The sequence below is a fragment of the Hylobates moloch genome, unplaced genomic scaffold (assembly GCF_009828535.3).
Source record: "Hylobates moloch isolate HMO894 unplaced genomic scaffold, HMol_V3 SCAFFOLD_1, whole genome shotgun sequence".
NCBI classification, from domain to species: Eukaryota; Metazoa; Chordata; class Mammalia; order Primates; family Hylobatidae; genus Hylobates; species Hylobates moloch.
In genome coordinates this window covers 2115059-2134558 of record NW_026652276.1, presented here as the reverse complement: position 1 = coordinate 2134558, position 19500 = coordinate 2115059, and positions in this window count along the sequence as shown.

The following is a 19500-nucleotide window of genomic DNA, read 5'->3' as shown; positions in this document are numbered from 1 at the left end:
GCTCCACACCCAGCCTGCCTGCCCCTCACCTGCGCTCACCTGCCCCTCACCTGCGCTCACCTGCTCCTCACCTGTGCTCGCCTGGGCTGGTGTTTAGCCTTTCCTTCTGCAGCATCTGAGGTGTGGAAAGTCACATTGCTCCTCACAGAGCCGCCAAGACAGACACGAACCAAAGACAAAAAGCAACTGTTTGGTTTTTAAACTAGCTGATAATCTGCTCGACTGGCCTCTCCTCTCTGGACTGTCTCAGGGATCCTGGTGGAAGAACTGAGGCCTACCTGCCCTGCGGATGCAGCCACCACGTGGGCTCCCGCCCCGGCCAGAGCCCACCACGAAGAATGTCAGTGTTGCCGTTGGAGGTGGGGGGTGGTCCACAGAGGAGGGTTCTGGTCCAGAGCAGAGTCTGGGTGTCCTTGGAGTGCTTGTCAAGGCACGGTGTGGGGGACAATGTGTGGTCAGGTTGTGGGGGCCGTGCCCCTGACAGGTCTACACTGAGTAAAAACGGTCGCACCAACCCGATGCCACTCAACAAAGGGCTCCCAACCGCCTCCAAAGCTCTGAGCCCTGGTTCTGAAAATTTAGCTCTGCCCAGGGGAGGGAACACTGGCTGTTTGGGTCACACACTGCTGAGCAGATGCAAACATTTCTGATTGCACAGGTGACTACCATCTGGTCCTGTGGTGCACGCTCCACTCACGTGCCCAGGGCTTTGCATGCGATCTTTCCTTTAATCCCTGTGAAGACTTCCTGGAGGAGACACCATTGTTCCCGTTTTACAGAAAGGCAAAACTCAGAACTAATAAGCTCCTTACCCAAAGAGTCTCAGGCAGCCAAGGACAGAGCTGGGCTCTACCGACTCCACCTGATGCCAAAGTTTTCGCCACCGAGGCCACCCGGGGGCCCCTGTTCAGGATGATCTTCCCGGGAAGCCAACCTCCCTGATCTACCCTGACCCACCCTGGGCTGTGACCAGGCTAGGCCTACAGGCCAGCTGAGTGGTGGCCGGTTGGGACCCCAGGCTGGCAACTTTATCGTCTGCAACAACTGGCCAGCCAGCTCACGCAAAGTCACCTGGGCCCAGCATGGCCGTTTAGAAAGCCCTGGTAGGTTTTACGTCTTCGTGGAAGTAAAAACCCCTCTTTTGATGACACACAGGCCTATGCATAGGGCCTGGGGAAGCTCCCTCACCCCAAATTCCCTGAGCTGATTGTTCAGGGTGTGCAGTGGGCTGGGATCCTCAGTGAGCACCCAGACCCCCAAAGGTGGCCAGAGGTGCTGACCGGCCATCCCTGGAGCTGAGAGGGCCCCATAGACAGAAGCTGTGTCCTGACTCCCCGACAAGTTGCAGGACTAGAGCCATTTACCCAGCGTGGGGGTGGACAGCCCCGCCTTCAGACGCCAGCCAGGCTGCTGCGGGTGCACCAAGACCACCCCTGAGGGGCGGAGTCTGGCCTCTGGCGAAGCGTCTGCTGTGGAGCCTGAAAGCAGGAGTGGACACCGGGTGTGGCTGCACAACTTGCCCCTCTCCCCGTCAGGGCCCATCTTTCTGGCCCCGTCACCCAGCCCTGGCCTGCAGCACAGCCTTGCTCAGTCCCTAACCCCTCAGTCCTGGGGCCTTGGAGGCGGGGACTGGGCCAGGCCAGCATCTCCCATCTTCTCGCTTGGCTGGAGGAGCTCCCAGAATCTGTGTTCAGCTCTGGCAAGCGGGAGGAGAAGCTCTTTAGAATAACTACCTGCAGCGGCAATGGCCTCCTGGGGGCCACTGGGAGCAGCTGCCCCCCACATCTCTGGAGCAGCTCTGCCAGTGGTACTCAGAGCAGGGGCTGTCTTGGGGCTGGGGCTGCAGAGATGCTACCTTCTGCGCAGGGACTAGGGAGGACAAACAGCAAGCTTCTCTTCCAAAAACAAACAAATATATTTCTCTCTTATTCTCCATCACAACTGCAAAGCAGACAGCAGGAGCAACGAACCAGCGACTGTCAGGAAGCATTTGTGAGCTGGGATGAAAATTCAGGCATTTTCAGATTCTGAGCCAACAGCTCTCAGTTCTGGGGCTTTCTCCATCTGCTGGGCCACTTACCCACTCCCTCACGGCGTCCAGGGACGCCCCCAGACACAGGGTGGACATAGATGCAGGCCTGGAAGCTTGGGGCTGTCTGAGGCGGGAGGGCCACACGCAGGTCTTGCAGGAGGTTGGATGGGAAGGAGCTCGGGAAGCCATCACGGTGACAATGCCCCGGCCCCCCTCGTCCCCTGCGCTCACCTGCAGCAGCCGTCCCAGGGGTCCAAACCCCTTCCTTGTACCCTGATGGCTGCCCCTCGCTCTCTAGGCCGCCTGCTCCGCCTTGGCCCCAGCACACCCCCCGACCAAGCTCCCCGCTTTCTTCTCCTCTGTGGGCCCCTTTCCCAAATAGCCATTCACACCTGCACAGCGAGCATGGCCTTTGGATGGGCCCAGGCCCTCGACACCCGCTAGGCTGGTCTCTTTTGCAGCCTCTCAGGCACCAGCGCTTGTCCCTGGGATCTCCCTGGGCAGGGCCAGGCCAGGCGGGTCATTCTCCTGGGAGCACCGCACTCATTCCCGGGCTCTACCTGGCGGCGCTGCCCGGACCGCCCATCAGGACCACCTCGAGGGTCATCCACATCCCACATGCAGGGGCCCTGGAGAGGCCCTGGATGCCACCTCCCCACTTGGACACCTCCACTTGGAGGGCAAGCCCAGGGCGTGGGGCCCGGCACACCCCCGCTGTCCTGGCCTCCTTGGGCAGCGGCCCTGGGCTGTGGGAGGTTTTCTTGCCCAGAGAGCCAGAGAGGAGCCCCTGGAATGTTCCCACAGGCATCAGCTGTTGCTCCTCCCAGGCTCTGTGTTTTACAAGTGAAGCTCAAGGACAGAGAGAGGCAGTGGGCTGCCCAGGTCCCCATGACCACAAGGTGGCCTTGTCCTGGGACAGGCTGCTGGGGGGACCTCCTCAGCTCTTCCGCGGCCGTGTCTACCCCAGTGGGTCCGGTGGGTCCGGGGTCTGCTCTGAAGCCCTCCTCTGCAGGCCCTGCTCTCCACACGGACAACTTCCTCCCCATCCCGCTGCCCGCTCCCCAGGAAGCCATCCTGTTCCAGGACTCAGGCAGGAGTGGAGGCACCTTCCCCATCCTAGCAGCCACCCTGTCCCTGCCAGGCCACTTCACCATGACCTCAGGTCATTCTCACCACAGCCATGGCAGAAAGATAAGATCCCAATGAGGAAACAGGCTCAGCCAGGTAACGAGCCCCCCAGGTGGGAGGTGGCATCCGAAGGACTGCGTGATGCCGCCCCCAAGCTCCCAGCCACTGCGCTCCACACGTGGCCTTGGTGGCACAGGTGCTGCAGCTGCTGGTTCCCAGACAGAGGGTGCGGGAAGCCTGGGGAGGATGGGCCTCTGTGGCCTGGGAAGGAGCCCCTCCCTGATGGGGGAGCCCCTCCCGGACGGGGCAGGCATGTGACCACAGTCACTTTACACCTCCAAAGCCCGGGCAGCAGACGTCACCCAGGGGACACCCAGGCCGGGGAGGAGGGGGCAGTTGGCCCACACAGCTGGGTCGTTGGGTCCATTCTGTGTGAGGAGTGGTCCCCAAGGGCAGGGGTAGTGCAATGCAGGCCCCCTGGAAGTCTCGGGGGCAGAGCTGGGGGCTTCGTCTCTGTGCTGCCTCCATACCCTGGTACAGAAACACCAGGTGAACCCCAGGCTGACCAAGCTCATCTTGGCTTCCAGCACCCCAGGCCCGCTGGAGCGCGGCCCGGGGCCCTTCCTACCCCTCTGCAGCTGAATGTGCTTCCTGCAGTGTGGGCGGAGAGGGGGAAGGGCAGCCTTCCTGCACTGTGCAGGCTTGGGGAAGAGGGGAGGCTGAGCTGAGGGCCGCAGCACCCAGAGGCCCAGGAGAGGGGCTTTGGGCCAGCCTGGAAGTCACCGCAAAAGCAGGAGCGACTCTGCCGCTCCCAGCAGCAGCAGGCTATGGGGATGGTAGCATCAACTCTGCCAGGGGTGAGGATGACTCTGCCCAGCTGGGTGGGGTCTGCAGGGCTACATGAAGACCCCCGTCACCCACCATGACCGGGCCCAGGCTGACTCCTGGACATCTGCCCTGCGTGGGAACTCTGCCCTGCGTGGGAACTCTGCCCTGCGTGGGAACTCTGCCCTGCGTGGGAACGGTGCTGTCAGAAGCCCCTTGTTTTGAGCAACTCATAGTTGAAGCGTTTTTAAAGGGAGAAGAAACTTACTGCGCGATGGACAATAGAAATAAAAATAAACACCATCCGAGTAATCTAGGGAAGAAATCACCAAAGCTATGGACAATGTTTAATTCGTGAGCTCTAGCCTCACCCACAGAGCCGGAGAGGGAAGGGTGTGAATGAGGAAGACGTCAGGTGGCCTGGCTGGGTTTCCACACTTGTTTTCCAAACAGGGTCAGGCCAACCGTCTAGAAAGTGGGAGAGAGAGGCCTGGTGGCAGCAGACCTGCCCGTGGTTTGCGTGTGGAGCCCCTGAGAGCACACTGGCTCTGTGGGCACAGGGAGCTCCGTGGGTCCTGGCGCGTCGAAGCCCTGGTCCCAGACGCAGGAGCCGGCTGTCCATCTCAGGCCACGCTGCTGTGTGAGCCTGAGCACATGTGGCTGCACCTCTCTGAGCCCCTGACGCCCCAGGGTTGGGGGTGTCTGCAGATGTCCACCAGATTTTCTGAATGCAGCACAGCATTGAATCTGGAGGCTACATCAGGGCCCGGCTAGTACTGGGAGGTCCCATGAAGCCGGTTCCCCAGCTTGTAGCTCAGGAAGGGTTGGGCCATCATTCTCATTCAGGTTTTAATGTGCCCCTAATAATGGGGTTTCCTCACCCTCCCGATGGGTGACAAACACCCTGTGGTCCCCCCTTCACCCTCCGATCTGGAAGCTCCCAGTGCCTCAGCCCGCGGTGTGCAGCTCTCAGGAACGGGCCTCGGGAACACGCACCAAGGAGGCCTGTGCTTAGACTAATGTATTGGGTAAGCAGAAAGTAAATCTGCCACTGCGATGCCCTGCGTTTTGGAAAGTTCTTGAGAATTTTTGCTTCCTCTGAATCACCTCGCCATCCTCTCCTGACCAGGGAGAGAGCGTAGTCATCCTTGTTCTGAAAGCACAGCCTTATGGAAGCAGGAGGAAATGTGGCCTAAATGCCCCCGGGTGTCACTGCACATTTCAAGTCAGATCCTGGGCGCCTCCATGCGTTCTTTGTGCTCTCCGTGTCTGGCCAGTGGGGACAGCGGCCCACCCCTTCGCTGCTGCTCCATTCCGCTCTCCATGGCATCGATTTGGGCTGTGTTGTGGGGCCTAATGGATCTGCTCCAGACGCCTACCCTCACTCCTCATAATGGTCCTCACAGAGCACAGAGGGAGGGGCCCTGGGAGCCGTCTCCCCCCAGCCTTGTCCTCGTGGCACTGGCTTCGACTTCCAGAGCCCCCAGTGTGTCTGTGTTGGGAGCAACTGAGGCATCAGTCACCGGCGACCTCATCCTCCACTCGATAAAATGTGCATTATGACTCTTTCCCCTCCCAAGCCTCCCCAGGGACCCGGGGCTGATTGCAGCTGCTTACTCCAGGCCAAGCAGGAGGCAGGGGCGGACAGAAAGCCAGCATCTGTCAGGCACTGCACAGCGCCATTCCCCTGCCCGGAGCCCGGGCTCCTCCCCAGCCTCTGGCTGTGCTGCCTCCAAGGAGATCTTCCCGGTGCCCTGTCCAAGCAGGTATCACCTCGGCATTGTGCACCTGCTGCCGCTTGTCTGTCCCTTCTTAGCTGTCATGCCCCTGCATAGGTGCACTTCTCATTAACTTGTACCTGCTTCTTCTCCACCAAGCATGTTCAGCCCTTGTAAGCATCCACTGGTATCTGTTGAGTGAATCAACCAAGGAAGGCACCAAGCAGGGAGCCAGACACTCAGAGCACATTGTTTTATGTGTTCATGACAACATTCCTTAAATAAGTATAATTATCTCCATTTTATAGATGAGAAAAATTAGATTCAGAGAAATTAATATCCCACAGCTAGAATTTCAAATCCAAATATTGCTCTAAGACATTTTATCAGCAGACACAGCACAAGAAGAGAATGTTTCTCAAAAGGTCAACCCAGGCCAGCTTCAGGAGCAAATATCCGGTGGGAGGCCAGGGTGGCAGTGTGACGATGGGCACAATTACCCCCTCCTGTTAACTCCCACAACAACACCTGTTCTGTGCCTCCCTTTGACCTTTCCTAGTACAACTTCTTGCTGACTTGTATTCTCATGATTTCTGGTATTTCTCAGTCTCCAGCTAGAGCTCAGTTGCTGGGGGCAGCAGTCTCATCTGAATAATGCTCATATTCCCCAGACTGAAGACATTTTCCCTGCCCCACACAATTCTGTTCTGAGATAATTGCGTGGGTGTGTAGAAATTTCTTATTGGCATGCCTTACTCCCTAATAGAATGTGAGCTCCTGGTGCTCAAGGGTCATTTTATTCAATTCTTTTTCTCCTGAATTTAGCATAGGCCTGGCTTGTAGTAAGATATTGACAAGTGGTGGATGGATAGATAAATAGACAGATGAATGGATGGATGGATGGGATAGATGGATAGATGGGTGGATGAATGAATGGATAGATGGGTGGAGAACTGGATGGATGGATAGATGAATAGATGGATGGTTGCATAAATAAGTGGGTAGTGGATGGGTGGATTGATTTGCGGGTGGGTGTGTGGATGGATAAGTAGATGGATGGATAAATGGATGGATGAATGAACAAAAGAATGAGTGAGTGGATGGATGGATGGATGGATGGATGGATGGATGGATGGATGGATGGATAAATGGATGGATGGATGGATGGATGGATGGATGGATGGATGGATGGATGGGATAAATGGATAGGTAGGTGGATGGATGGGTGGGCAAATGGATGAATGGAGAGATGAATGGATAGATGGTTGCATAAATAAATGGGTAGTGGATGGGTGGGCTGGTGCGTAGGTGGGTGGGTGGGTGAATAAGTAGATGGATGGATAAATGGATGGATGACTGAATAAAAGGATGAGTGAGTGGATGGATGGGATAAATGGATAGATAGGTGGATGGATGGGTGGACAAATGGATGGATGGAGAGATGAATGGATAGATGGTTGCATAAATAAATGGGTAGTGGATTGGTGGATTGATGCATAGGTGGGTGGGTGGGTGGATGGATAGGTGGATGGATGCATGAATGGATGAAAGGATGGATGAATGGGTGGATGGATAGATGAATGGATGGATGAAAGGGATGGGATGGATAGATGATGGGTTGATGGATGGATGGAAGGATGAATGGATAAATGGATGGATGAATAGATGAATGGATAGATGGTTGCATAAATAAATGGGTAGTGGATGGGTGGGCTGATGCGTGGGTGGAGGGGTGGATAGATAGGTGAATGGATGGGTGAATGAATGAAAGGATGGGTGAGTGAATGGATGGATGGATAGATGGGTGGGTGGGCAAGTGAGTAGATGGATGGGTGGTAGGTGGATGGACAGGTAAATTAATGAATGAAAGAGTTGGTGGATGGATAGATGAATGAATAGGTGGATGTATGAATGATGGGTGGATGAACAGATGAGTAGGTATGTGGATGCGTGAGTGGATGGATAGGTAAGTGCATGGATGAGTGGATGAAAGAATGAAAGTCAGGCATGGTCAAGTGTTGATGATTATGGTCTCTTCTAAAGGATTTTTTGAGAGCTACTTAGAGATGTAAGTATCTGTGAATGTCGCCAGTTACCATCAAGTGGAGAACATTTCCCAGCTGCAGTCAGAGAGACAAATGACAGTGGAAGAAGGGTCAGAGAGATGTGTTTTCGCGGACTTCAGATATGGATAAACGGGCCACAAGCCAAGAAATGTAGGTGGCCTCTAGACACTGGAAAAGATAAAGAAATGCATTCACCCTTTCAGCCTACAGAAGGAACATAGCCCTGCCCTGCAGACACCTTGATTTTAGCCCAGTGAGCCTGAGCTGGATTTCTGGCCAACAGAGCTGTGAAGTAATCACTGAGTGCTGTCATAAGCCACTAAATGTGTGGCAATTTTCTGTAGCAGAAACAGAAAATTAATGTGGGGGATTTGCTGTTTAACAGAGAAGTGGGCAAAGTGCTTGAGGAATGTCTCTGTATGGAGTCCAGGGAAAGCAGCCTTTCCTCTAAAAGGGCCTGGACCCAGCCTGCTTGGTCAGTGAGTGGACCCTCCCTGGGAGGCCTGAGCATGGCTCTGTTAGCCTCCTTCGCAGGAGACACACGGCCGTGGGAAGGAAGCTGCCCTGTGTTCACTCGCATCAACGTGCATTGTTCTTCACAGCAAAAATGGGTCTGTCATTTATGAAGTGGTGCCAGAGCCAGTGGGTGCAGGATCTGCCCAGGAACCAGGGCCCTGGGAGCTGGTGCCTTTCTGCCCTGCAGATGGAGAGACCAGGACCAACAAAGCTCATGTGATGTGCCCAAGTGTAGAGGGCTCCAGAGAGTGACCCCTGTTGGTAGCCCCCAAAGCCTGGGCTCCTAGGCATTGCTGGAGTGAGGTTTTCTTCACTGCGGTCTTATTTCAGAGACACTGGTGCGCTGGCAAGTCGGGGAAAGCCCCCGGCCTGGAATTGCACGACCTCTGCTCTGATGCTTTGAAAACACTGTTTATCAGGCACGCTTCCTCCATCCTCCTGTGTAAAGCCGATGTTTTTCATTCCTCATTCCTTACACCTAATATCCGAGTGTTTTCCAAGCAAAAGCATACTCCTGTCCATAGGGCATGTGAGACTGAAACAGCTGCTATATTTAACAAAAAAACACATCCTGTTGCCATGACAACCTGCGTCTAAAATTAGAAACACCACATACCACGGGGTAGATGCCATGAAACGGGCTGCTCCCGTCGCTCTCATCGATTCTCCAGGCTGGGGTTGGGTGCTCCTGGCTCGCACTGCATCCTGCAGTGGGTTTGTATCAGACGGGCTCTGTGTGGGGAGACAAAGTCTCTCTCCAGTTTCCTTAGACCCCGGCCAGCCCTGTGCACGGGAGGCCCCCTGGTGTTCCCGGTTCCCACTGGTTTGTCTGTCAAGCTGGGGTCATCTCTCAGGAAGCATGGACAGAGGCATCTGGGAGGGAGGTGGTCAGGGGCCCAGGACCGGAGAGCCAGCCGGGTGTCCTGGTGACACAGCAGTCCCCTCCCTGACCCCACTTCCCACTCTCACATGAGCAGCGCTTTGCTGGCATTTCAGAGGGCTTGGCCCTCAGCACCGTCCCACATCTCAGGATCAACTCTCCAAGCACTGTCCACTCAGGCCTGACCCATCCCACTGCACGGGAGGCTGCTCAGGGCCCTGGACCCTTGTGGCTCCCCCTGCCAAGTCCCCTGCCAGGCAGCCTCATGGGCGATCTTCTTGCCTCTCAGACGTGCATGACTCCTTCCCTCCTCCCATGCCTGCGAGGCACTGACTGGCTACCCCTCTCTCCTGTCCCCTGGATACTGGCCCTGCCCTCAGAGGAGGTTGCCTGCAGGCCCCAACCCCAGTCTGTCTGCTCCTCCACCACGTGTGCTTCTGAAACGAGCAAGGCTCAGACGCCTAAACCCTGCTTGGCGTGCAGCCTTCGCTACCCCGTGAGCTACATGGTTGAGGTCCTGGGCATCTGGGCCCAGAAGGGAGCTCCCCTGGCTGTGTAGTTGTCACTGTCACTGATGCGGTTTGGACCTGTGTCCCTTTCCAAATTTCACTTCGAATTGTAATGCCCAGTGTTGGAGGTGGGGCCTGGTGGGAGGTGATCAGATCATGGGGGTGGAGTTCCCATGACTTAGCACCATCCCCTCGGTACTGATTAGTGGGTGAGTTCTCACGGGATGTGGTTGTTTAAGGGTGTGGCACCTCCCTGCTGTCTCTCTTGCTCCTGCTTCAGCCGTGTGAGATGTGCCTGCTTCCCCTTCGCCTTCTGCCGTGACTGTAAGTTTGCTGAGGCCTCCCCAGCCATGCTTCCTGTACAGCCTGCAGAACACTGAGCCAATTAAACCTCTTTTCTTTATAAATTACCTAGTCTCAGGTATTTCTTTATAGCAGCACAAGAACAGACTAATAGAGCTACAGTAGCATTGATTGTTTGTGCATGGTTCTGTGAGTTTTCACACACATAGAGATTTGTGTAACCACCACCACATTCCATCAGCACAACGCCCCCCTGCTGCCCCGTGTAGCCACACCCTCCTGCACCGAAACCCCCCGGGGCTGCTGACCTATTTACCATTCGCCCAGTGGTGTCTCTTCAAGAATGGAGCAGAATCAGAGCCCCACACTGCAGAGCTACCTTTGCTCAGCGTGACACCTTGAGACCCACCCTAGGTTGTCGCCTGTATCAAGTTAGTTCTTTTTTATTTCTGGGAAGCGGTCCATGACACAAATGTGCCATCATTTATTCCACTGTTAAAGGGCATTTGAGCTTTTCCAGTGTTTGGTGGTTATGACTAGAGTTGCTATAAACATCCACGTTCAGGTTTTCGTTTATCTAGAGAAAATGCCTAGGGACCCAGACTGCTGAGTCATAAGTGGTATGTGGCCGACATTTTAGGGCACAGCCAAGCCACTCTCCAGGAGGCTGTCCCCCTTTTGCACTCCCCGCAGCAGCATCCTCACCTGCACATGTGCTGTTTTACCACACTGTTCCAGTAGATGTGTTTGGCTGTGCTGGTAGGGCTGCCACCCAGTTTTTAAAGGACAACACTGTCTTTCCACCCCTAATGGAAGCTAATTTCTAGTTAACCCTTTATAAGCAAGAAATTAGCTTCCATTAGGGGTGGAAAAACCGGGTGACAGCCGAAGAGTTAGCTGGCCGGGTGCAGTGGCTCATGCCCATAATCCTAGCACTTTGGGAGGCTGAGGCAAGCCTATCACCTGAGGTCAGGAGTTTGAAACCAGCCTGGCCAACATGGTGAAACCCCATCTCTACTAAAAATACAAAAATTAGCTGGGTGTAGTGGTGCACATCTATAGTCCCAGCTATTCGGAGAGCTGAGGCAGGAGAATCACCTGAATACGGGAGGTGGAGGTTGCAGTGAGCAGAGATCACATCACTGAACTGCAGACTGGGTGACAGAGTGAGACTCTGTCTCAAGCAAACAAATAAACAAACAAACAAACAAAAAAGAGCTGAGGTTTCCAAGGTCTGTGTTTTGCAGGAGAACTATACAGGCTGCTCTAACACATGCTGCCAGTATTCACTTTACAGTCTTGTGGAGACATTTGCCAGGGTTTACAACAGTAAGTAATGATAAAGCTCACCTGTACCCAGCACTTAGGAGTGGGCTGGCACCTGCACGGCCGCACTGACTCCCCACAGCCTTGTGTGGTGGGTGATGGCACAGCCCTCGCTTTGCTGCTGAGGGGCGCTTCTGCCTGGGGACACACAAGCTCAGAGAAATTTACATGAAGCTAATTAAGACTAAAGTTCCAGGAGCTCTAACGTGTAGCTCCCGTCCAATGGGAAAAAATTCTTATGAGGAATTTGTAATTTTTGCCACCTGAAAACCCTCTATCTGTTCAACAAAAGTGAAATGAGTTCAAGATATCAATCCAGAGTATTTAAGAGTATTCACTACCCAAGAAAACATAAAAAGCATTAACATTTTACAGATCAGGTGTGAAAGGAATATGATAATTTCCTAAATTTGACAAGAATCCTAAAATTTCTCTTGTCGTTACCAGTAATGGGCTGCCAAGTTAAAATTAACTTTTCTAAACTTTCAACAACCAAGATAAAAAAGAGGTCACTCATGCTGGAGGAGACTGGATTATCTTTCCATTTTCTTCATAGAAATGATGTGGTGTACTTGTATGAAGAGACCATCAAAAAGTATATAGACAAAAATTTGGAGAGAAATGTACAACAGGCTGATAATTATTAAATGACTGATGCTGTTATTTTTCTTCATGTTGTGATGCTTGTAGTGTTTGTCAGCATTTAAAGTGTCGTAATTGGTGCAATTTTCTTCTGGGCACGTGCCCTGAACTCCACCCGCAGGAGAAGCTCCTTTCTGAAGAAGGGAGGTGTCACATTGCATGGGGAACCTGTGCCAGAACTGCTCGCCATGAAGACGGAGGATTCTGCAGCATCTTCATGTGCCCCTTCCTGGACATGACTTCCACTCTTCCATCCTCATTGACGGGCACATTGTTTGATTATTATGCCCTGGCCTCCCAGGAAATCATGGTCAGAGTGCAAGACCAGGGAAAAACGGTGCTAAACCAAATCTGCTTCTGTTTGGTTTCACTGGTTTATTGCCTATTGTCACCCCTTCCACAAGCAGCTCTCACTGTACATGTCACAAGTTATTCCCCTGGGCCAGTGTGCCAGGGGGCATGTGCCATGGTTATTATCTAATGCTGTGTAACAAATCCCAACTGTTGATGCTAATAACAATGGCAACCTTTATTTTGTTCATGAATCTGCAGTTGAAGCAGAGCTGGGTGGGACAACTCCTCCCCGTGCCCTGGATACCAGCAGGGAGGGTTTACAGGCTGGGTCTGAAGTTGCCTGAATGCTCACTCATGTCTGGTGGCTGATGCTGACTGTGGGCAGGGACCTTGGTGGGACTGTCAGTCAGAGCACCTGGACTTCCTCACAACATGGTGGCTTGGTTACAAGATCAAGGTCCTGACAGAAAGGAAGTCCAAGAAGAACCTGTCTCATCTTGCATGTCCTGGCCTTGGAAGTCATATGGTGTCACTTCTGTGGCATTTCATTCAATGAGGTGGCTATCAAGTCTCATGAGTTCCAAGAGCAGAAGAAAGAGATTCACTTCTTGGGGGGAGTGGTGGCAAGTTCTGGATGAGTGTGCAGGACTGGAACAGTGCCGTGGGGAGACCCAAGCTGCCACGTGGTGTGCATGTCAGGCATTCTAAGATGCCCCAGTGAGGTGATTCATAGTTAGGACACATGTATTAGACACAACTTTTTTTGCATGGTGAAGATGTCTAGGGGGGTGTTGGTTGGAGCAAGTCAACATTACTTTAAAATTACTTTCTCAGGGAACATCAACCCTGACCCCCGTTCTTACCTGTGAGTCAGGCAGCCCGGCCCAGATGCTGGACTCTGTTGAGAGCCTCAGTTTCCATTCCACAGAACACATGGGTCCCACTCACTCCCAACAGCCCGAGGGGAAAGGCACATGGTTCCAAGACTCACCTCCCACCTGAGGAGCAGAGGCCAGGTATTTGTCGGGGAGCACAAGCTTGCCTGACAGCATCAGAGTCCTTGGTTGAGGGATTAGAATGTATGCTGTGTTCCCTGAAGGGCATCCATCTTTCTGCTTTTGCCCCAGTAATCTCTTCTTCTCTGTCCATCCTCCAATTCAAGCAGGTGGTCAGCAGCACCAGGCTCATTGCCTCACAGAGGGTCATGACTTAGTCAAAGCAGAAATCTCATCCCCTGCAAGAATTTATGGATTTTGTTTCCAAAAACCCAAGCCCTAGGTTTCAGTGGAAGAGCAAGAATCTGAAGTACAGAGTATCTTAGACAGAAGCATGAAAGGGAAAATACCTTCCAGCAAGTGAGACAGAGCATCTCCTAGGCTGGGGGAGCCGATGAGGGCAGGGAGCCTTGCAGGTCCTGGAGGAAGGGAGCTTCCATCCGGTGAGGTACAGCCTGACTGTGGTCACTCTCCTCACCATATCCTGTGGCTCCTGGACCTCTGCTAGACTGCCTTCCCAGTGTCCCTGTGGTCAGTTGTGGTCACCTGATGAGACAGATAAGCAGAAGTGAAGTGTGCCACCCCAGGACAGGTGAACAAGGCACAGGCCTGCCTTTATGCCTGTGAGAGGCAGCCTCTGAGATGCCCAGCAATCCCCACCTCCTGGCATTCACACCCTTGTGGGACCCCTCTCCTTGAGTATGGAGGGGACTACATAGAACATTGCAGAAGTAATGGGGTGGAACATAAAAAGACGGTGGCTTCTGTTCTGCTCTCACTCTCCTGTCCCAGCACCCTCCCTCTCTCCCTTTCTCCCTTGCTTTAATGAGGCCAGCTGCCATGCTGTGCACTACACCAGGCAGAGGCCCCCATGGCCAGGGCCTGAGCAGAGACTGGAGCCAATGGTCATCCAGGGACAAAGGCTCCAAGTCCAAGAGTCCATGAGGATCTGAATTCTACCAACAACCATGAATGAGCTTAGACATGGAACCCTCTCCAGTTGAACCTTCGGATAAAACCCAAGACCCTGCTGAGGGCTTGACTCCACCCTCATCCAAGAATACAAGGTGGAGGCACTCAGCTGAGCTGTGAGCGGATTTCCAACCCACAGAAACTGTGAGATCATAACGGTTTGTGATTTGAAGCCATTAAGTTGTGGGGGTGATTTGTTCTGCATCAACTGTCCCGGTTTCCCATCTGCCAGCCAAATGCAGCATCCTCCGCTGACCTGGGGGAGGGCAAAGGTCCAGAAGGAAGGCTTCCAAGGACCAGGAGCACCTGCTGTGTGGGACAGTCAGTTGGCAACAAAGTCTACTGTGTTGAGAGACTGAAATTTGTTGTTGTTGTTCCTGCATCGATCGCTACCCTGAGATGGAGTGGCTGTGTGCTGCATCTAGGCAGAAAAGCCTGCATCATGTAGGAATAAATTAGGCTGCATGCAGGCCAGGTGCGGTGGCTCACGCCTATAATCCCAGCACTTTGGGAGGCCGAGGCGGGCAGATCACGAGGTCAGGAGATTGAGACCATCCTGGCTAACACGGTGAAACCCCGTATCTACTAAAAATACAAAAAAAATTAGTCAGGCATGGTGGCAGGCGCCTGTAGTCCCAACTACTCAGGAGGCTGAGGCAGGGGAATGGTGTGAACCCGGGAGGCGGAGCTTGCAGTGGGCCCAGATTGCGCCACTGGACTCCAGCCTGGGCGACAGAGCAAGACTCCATCTCAAAAATAAATAAATAAAGAATAATAAATAAATAAATAAATAAGGCTGCACGTGATAAAATACCCGGAAAACAATGGCGTAAACCAGTAAGTGTGTTTTGCTCACTGCACAGGTGGTTTAGGGGTCAGTACTGGTTGGTGTCAGCTCAGCAGCTGCACATCCGGCAGAGGCTCTGTGGCTCTCCCAGCCTTTCTCTTGCCTTTGCGGGATGTCTGCTGCTCCTCCAGGCTTTGCGTCCAGTCTCGAAGGGCAGTGCCAGCTGTTTGGCCATTTCCATGAGGAAAGGAAAAGCTTTCTCAGATGTCCCTGGCAAGCTTCCACTATTTCTCCTTGGTCAGAGCGTGTCACTTGACCGCTCCTGGCTGTTTCCCTGAGTGGAAGCAGTGCCTTCTCAGCTCACTCCCCCTGCTAACTGCAGCATCTGCAGCTTGCTTCATGCATCTTCTTTCTGCTGAGGTTTTATCCTTCTCCTCCAAGCTGCAAAGAAGGGTCTAGCCTGGAAACCTGAATTCCAGCCATGGTTCGGCCCTTAGCTTTGTTTGTGGCTTTGGCCACTTGTCTCTCTTCTCTGAGCTGTTATGTTCTTCTATACAAGGGATTTTGTTCCAAGGACTAGCTAAATAATTTGGAAATTTTAAGATTCATGGATAAAAGGAGGCCGGGAAAGAAATGGAAAAGAAGCAGAATTCCATTAGGAATGCCTAGCGGTGACATTGAGACTGCAATCCCGCTGGCTGAGGGGCTCCTGGAAAGTGGGGCCTGTCGGGTGTCAGAGGTGGAGAGAGGGTGGTGCAACGGGAAGGCCGCATGGCAGGATGAGAAGGCAGCTGCTATGCCAGCGATCAGACAGGCTCTGCAGATTTTGCCTTTAGAGCAACTAGAGTTTCTCTTTGGCCAAAAGATATGTTTGTAGCGAGGGGGAATCTGGCCGAGGACACTTGTGCTTGTGTGTTTCTTTTAGGCATAACGTCAGCCCCCAGGGTGCAGACAGTGCTTCCTCTCCCTGACGTGGAGCAGGTGGCCCTTCTTCGGAGGACAGCCTTAGGCACCATCAGACCCATCAGAGAATCACAGCCTGGCGCCTGCCAAGCACACCCGCCACCTCCTGGAACTTGCAGTTCTTGTCTTACTTACAAATGATACCAAACTCCTGGGCAGCCCCCTGTGCTCCACATTTTCTGGATTTGTGCAGCCTGCTTTGCTTTGTACAATGTTTTTGCACACAGTGTCACTTGCCCTTCATGGCAGCTCCTGTGAAGGGTGACAGCTTCCTCTTGAGGCCCTCTGTGACCCGCCCATCGGGACCCAGTGAAGGAGCCCCATGGATCCTGGGCACAGAGGGCCTGTTGTATGGCTCACAAGTCAAGAGGCAAGAAAGGAACTCTGCAGCTCCCTGGCATTCTTCCCAGGTCCCTGGCAAGGTCATCCTAGGTGTGCCAAGGTCAGAGCCCACAGAAGTGACCCCACAGGTAAAGTCTGCAGGTATAGCCACCTGCTCTTTGTGACTCCAGGGACCACTGATGGAGTCCAATGGGGACCTCCTCATACACACACGTCCACTGGAGAACATGGGGCCCTCCTATCCAGAGACAGCTGCAGAAAGGCCTTTAGCAACTAGCAGATGAAGTTGAGATGCTTCACCGGCCATTCTCTTCCTCCTATGTACTGTACTCCCTTCTTAGATGCCCCAGTTGCTGAAAAAGGTCCATCCTGTAGGGTTAGGGAGTACTCAGGTGTGGAAATGAAGGACGCTTGGCCCTTTCCGCTGCTGCCTGGGGGCAGAGCAGCCCTGCCATCAACCCAGGCTGCAGCTGCAGGTGCACACGGAAGAGGCTTGAGGTTCACCGGCCTTTCAAGGGTAGGTGGTAACAGACAAAATCTTAGGCTGTGCAAACATGAGGGACGAAATACACGGCTGCGTGGAAACTAAGATGATGTCCCGATCAGAAAAGGGGTCTCCACGCCCTGCAGCGGGGCCCCGAGCATCACATGCTGCTCACCCAAGCTGGGAAGAAAGTGCAGTGATTAACCCTTTCCTAGATGAGGAAACTGAGGCTCAGGGATGTGGAGTGGCTCAGGAGAGTTCATATGTGAGGGTCAGAGCCGGCAGCCTGGGCTGGGACTTCTGAATATCAAGGGTTGACCTCTTTGCAGGCTCTAGGCCTGGCCATCGTAAGTGGGGAGTGGGACGGCTGTTCTTCCTGCCCTCCAGCCTGGCGCTAATTTCCCCAAACTGATCTTTCTCCTCCTGGAGTCCTTTTGCCCACCCCTCCTCACTTCTGCAGGTTCCCCAAGAGTCGGGCAGGGCCACAGGCCCATGGGACTTCACAGCGTGCCAGGCAACATTCAGCTTTACCTCTTGACCTGGCCAAAGGGAGGGAGGCCTCTAGAAAGCGTTCTTCTCTCTAATGGGAAACCGCCGAGCAGCACACCCCACCATCACTGCCATGACGGGAGGACTGCCCAGACATGTTTTCCCCGAGCAACGTGGCCAGCTTCCCCTCTCTCTCTCTTTCTGTCTCTCTCTATCTCTCAGCCCCCTTCACCCCCAAGCTGCAGACTGGTGAGCTCAGTGACTGACTGTTGTTATTTCAACCAAGTTCAGGAGTCATGTGTTACATAGCAGTAGATGCTCGGAACACCTTGTCATCCCCACATAGCAGATTCAAGTTCCTCTGGCACTTATCGAGTGCCTTCTGCATGCCGACTCAGAGCTTTCACACTCTCTTGCCCAGCAGCCCAGGGCACTCGGTCTCCTGTGGACACGCAGCCTTCCATCGTGGGCAGGGTCCGTTCACACTGCCGCTCATCTCCTGGGATGAGTTTTCAGAGTGTGTCCTTGCAGACATCCCCATGGGAAGCAGGTTTGAATGGGGGGTGCACAGGGAGGTACCTGGGGAGACACGTTGAAGCGTCTACTCCTAGGGAGCTTTGCTTTATCCCCAGGTGTCCTTGGTTTGGGCAAGGGGACAGGATCTCAAAGCAGCCTTTCCCTCTATCCTGCTCCCTACCTCTCAGATGAAGATGGCCTGCCAACTGCTGGCCTCTGTAGGTGACCGTCCCAGGGACAGCTGCACCCCATATGGAGCAGAGAGGCTGGTGGCTGGCTGGCCTGTGACCACCATGCTGCTGAAACGCGTTATTGGTGTCCAGATGTCTTTCTCTCCACACATCCCAGAGCTGTTTGAGGGCAGGGCTGTATCAGAGTGGCCTGTGCACACTCACACCAAGTGCGGTGCCCTGGGGACCTCACCAGCACCCAGAACCTTTTGTTGGAGAAGCCGGTGGTCATGGTGATGGGAGGTGGAGAGTGTAGTCTGACTCTGGGCCGTGCTTGAGTCCTCACGTCCGTGTGCGCTGTGGCCACCTTAACACAGACGCGCACGCTGTGATTCTAAGTGGGAAAACGTGTGTTCTGAGTCATGCTGAGGGCTGCAGGGTTCGAGGGAGGAGGCTCCTTCCCACAGGGGCAGGGGTGCCCTGCAGTGGCCAACTCCTGGCCTCCAGGTGTCCGGCCACTCTGCCTCCCCCTCCTCCCTGGCTTTCTGTCAGTTTCCCATCTGCTCCCACAGACTCATCTGCTGGGGACAGCCAGTTCAGTCGAAAGAAAAGAAAGGCAGATGCTGTAGGTGACATTTTTTTAGCAGTCTCCAGAGAAAACAGGAATCTGGGCTCAGGAGAAACGCTGTGTGCAATGGAAGACGCTGGTGCCCACTCACCTGGGTCAGGACTCAGGGAAGCTTGAGGGCCTCCCACGAGGCGGTGTGCACTCAGGGGCATGGTGGGGGCCGCGGTGGGGCCAGTCTTTCCCCAGGGCCCAAGGAGGGCGTGTCCATATTTTCATATTAGTTTAACTTCATGCTGGCCATTGGCAAAGATAAACCAAAAAAAAATCAAAGACATTGTCAGTGGGGAAGGGAGCTTTCCAGATGAATCAGAATCCATTAATTTTACCCCCATACCTTTGGTGGCTGACTATTCGTGTGACACGTGCGTGACAGTGGGGATGCAAATCTGTCCCCACCGCACTCGTGTGCCAAGGTGACGTGGCAGGTGTGGTGTCTTCGTCTCCCTGCACGGCCGGTCTCCCTAAGGAGCCCTGGACTGACTGCAGATCCGGCCTGAGGCATCAATGCCAACCAGCCCATGAGGGAGAAGTTCAGCCTCTCCAACTCAGCTCCCTCCCTCTGCTCCTCTGTGTGAAGGTGCCTGTGCCTGCAGGGCTGGGGGAGGTTGGCTTAGTGACCCCACCTGTTCTGGATGAAGCCTGAAGATCCACAGGCCTCTGGGGAGACCCTGAGTGGGCCCCACGCCTGGCCACTTCCCTGCATGTCTGCTGAGACCTGTGCTCAACGTTTCCTACCCGCTGGCTGCTGTGTTCAGTTTCACGGTTTCGCTCTCGGGGCCTCTGTGTCTGCGAGGGAGCTCGGTTAGCAGCTGTACAGGCCTAGGGCTCCCCGCATTCCTTGCTGCTCCCACAACAAGGAGCACTCAGTACTGATGCTGGAATGGCAAGCCCTGACACACAGCCATGTTTCTAGTG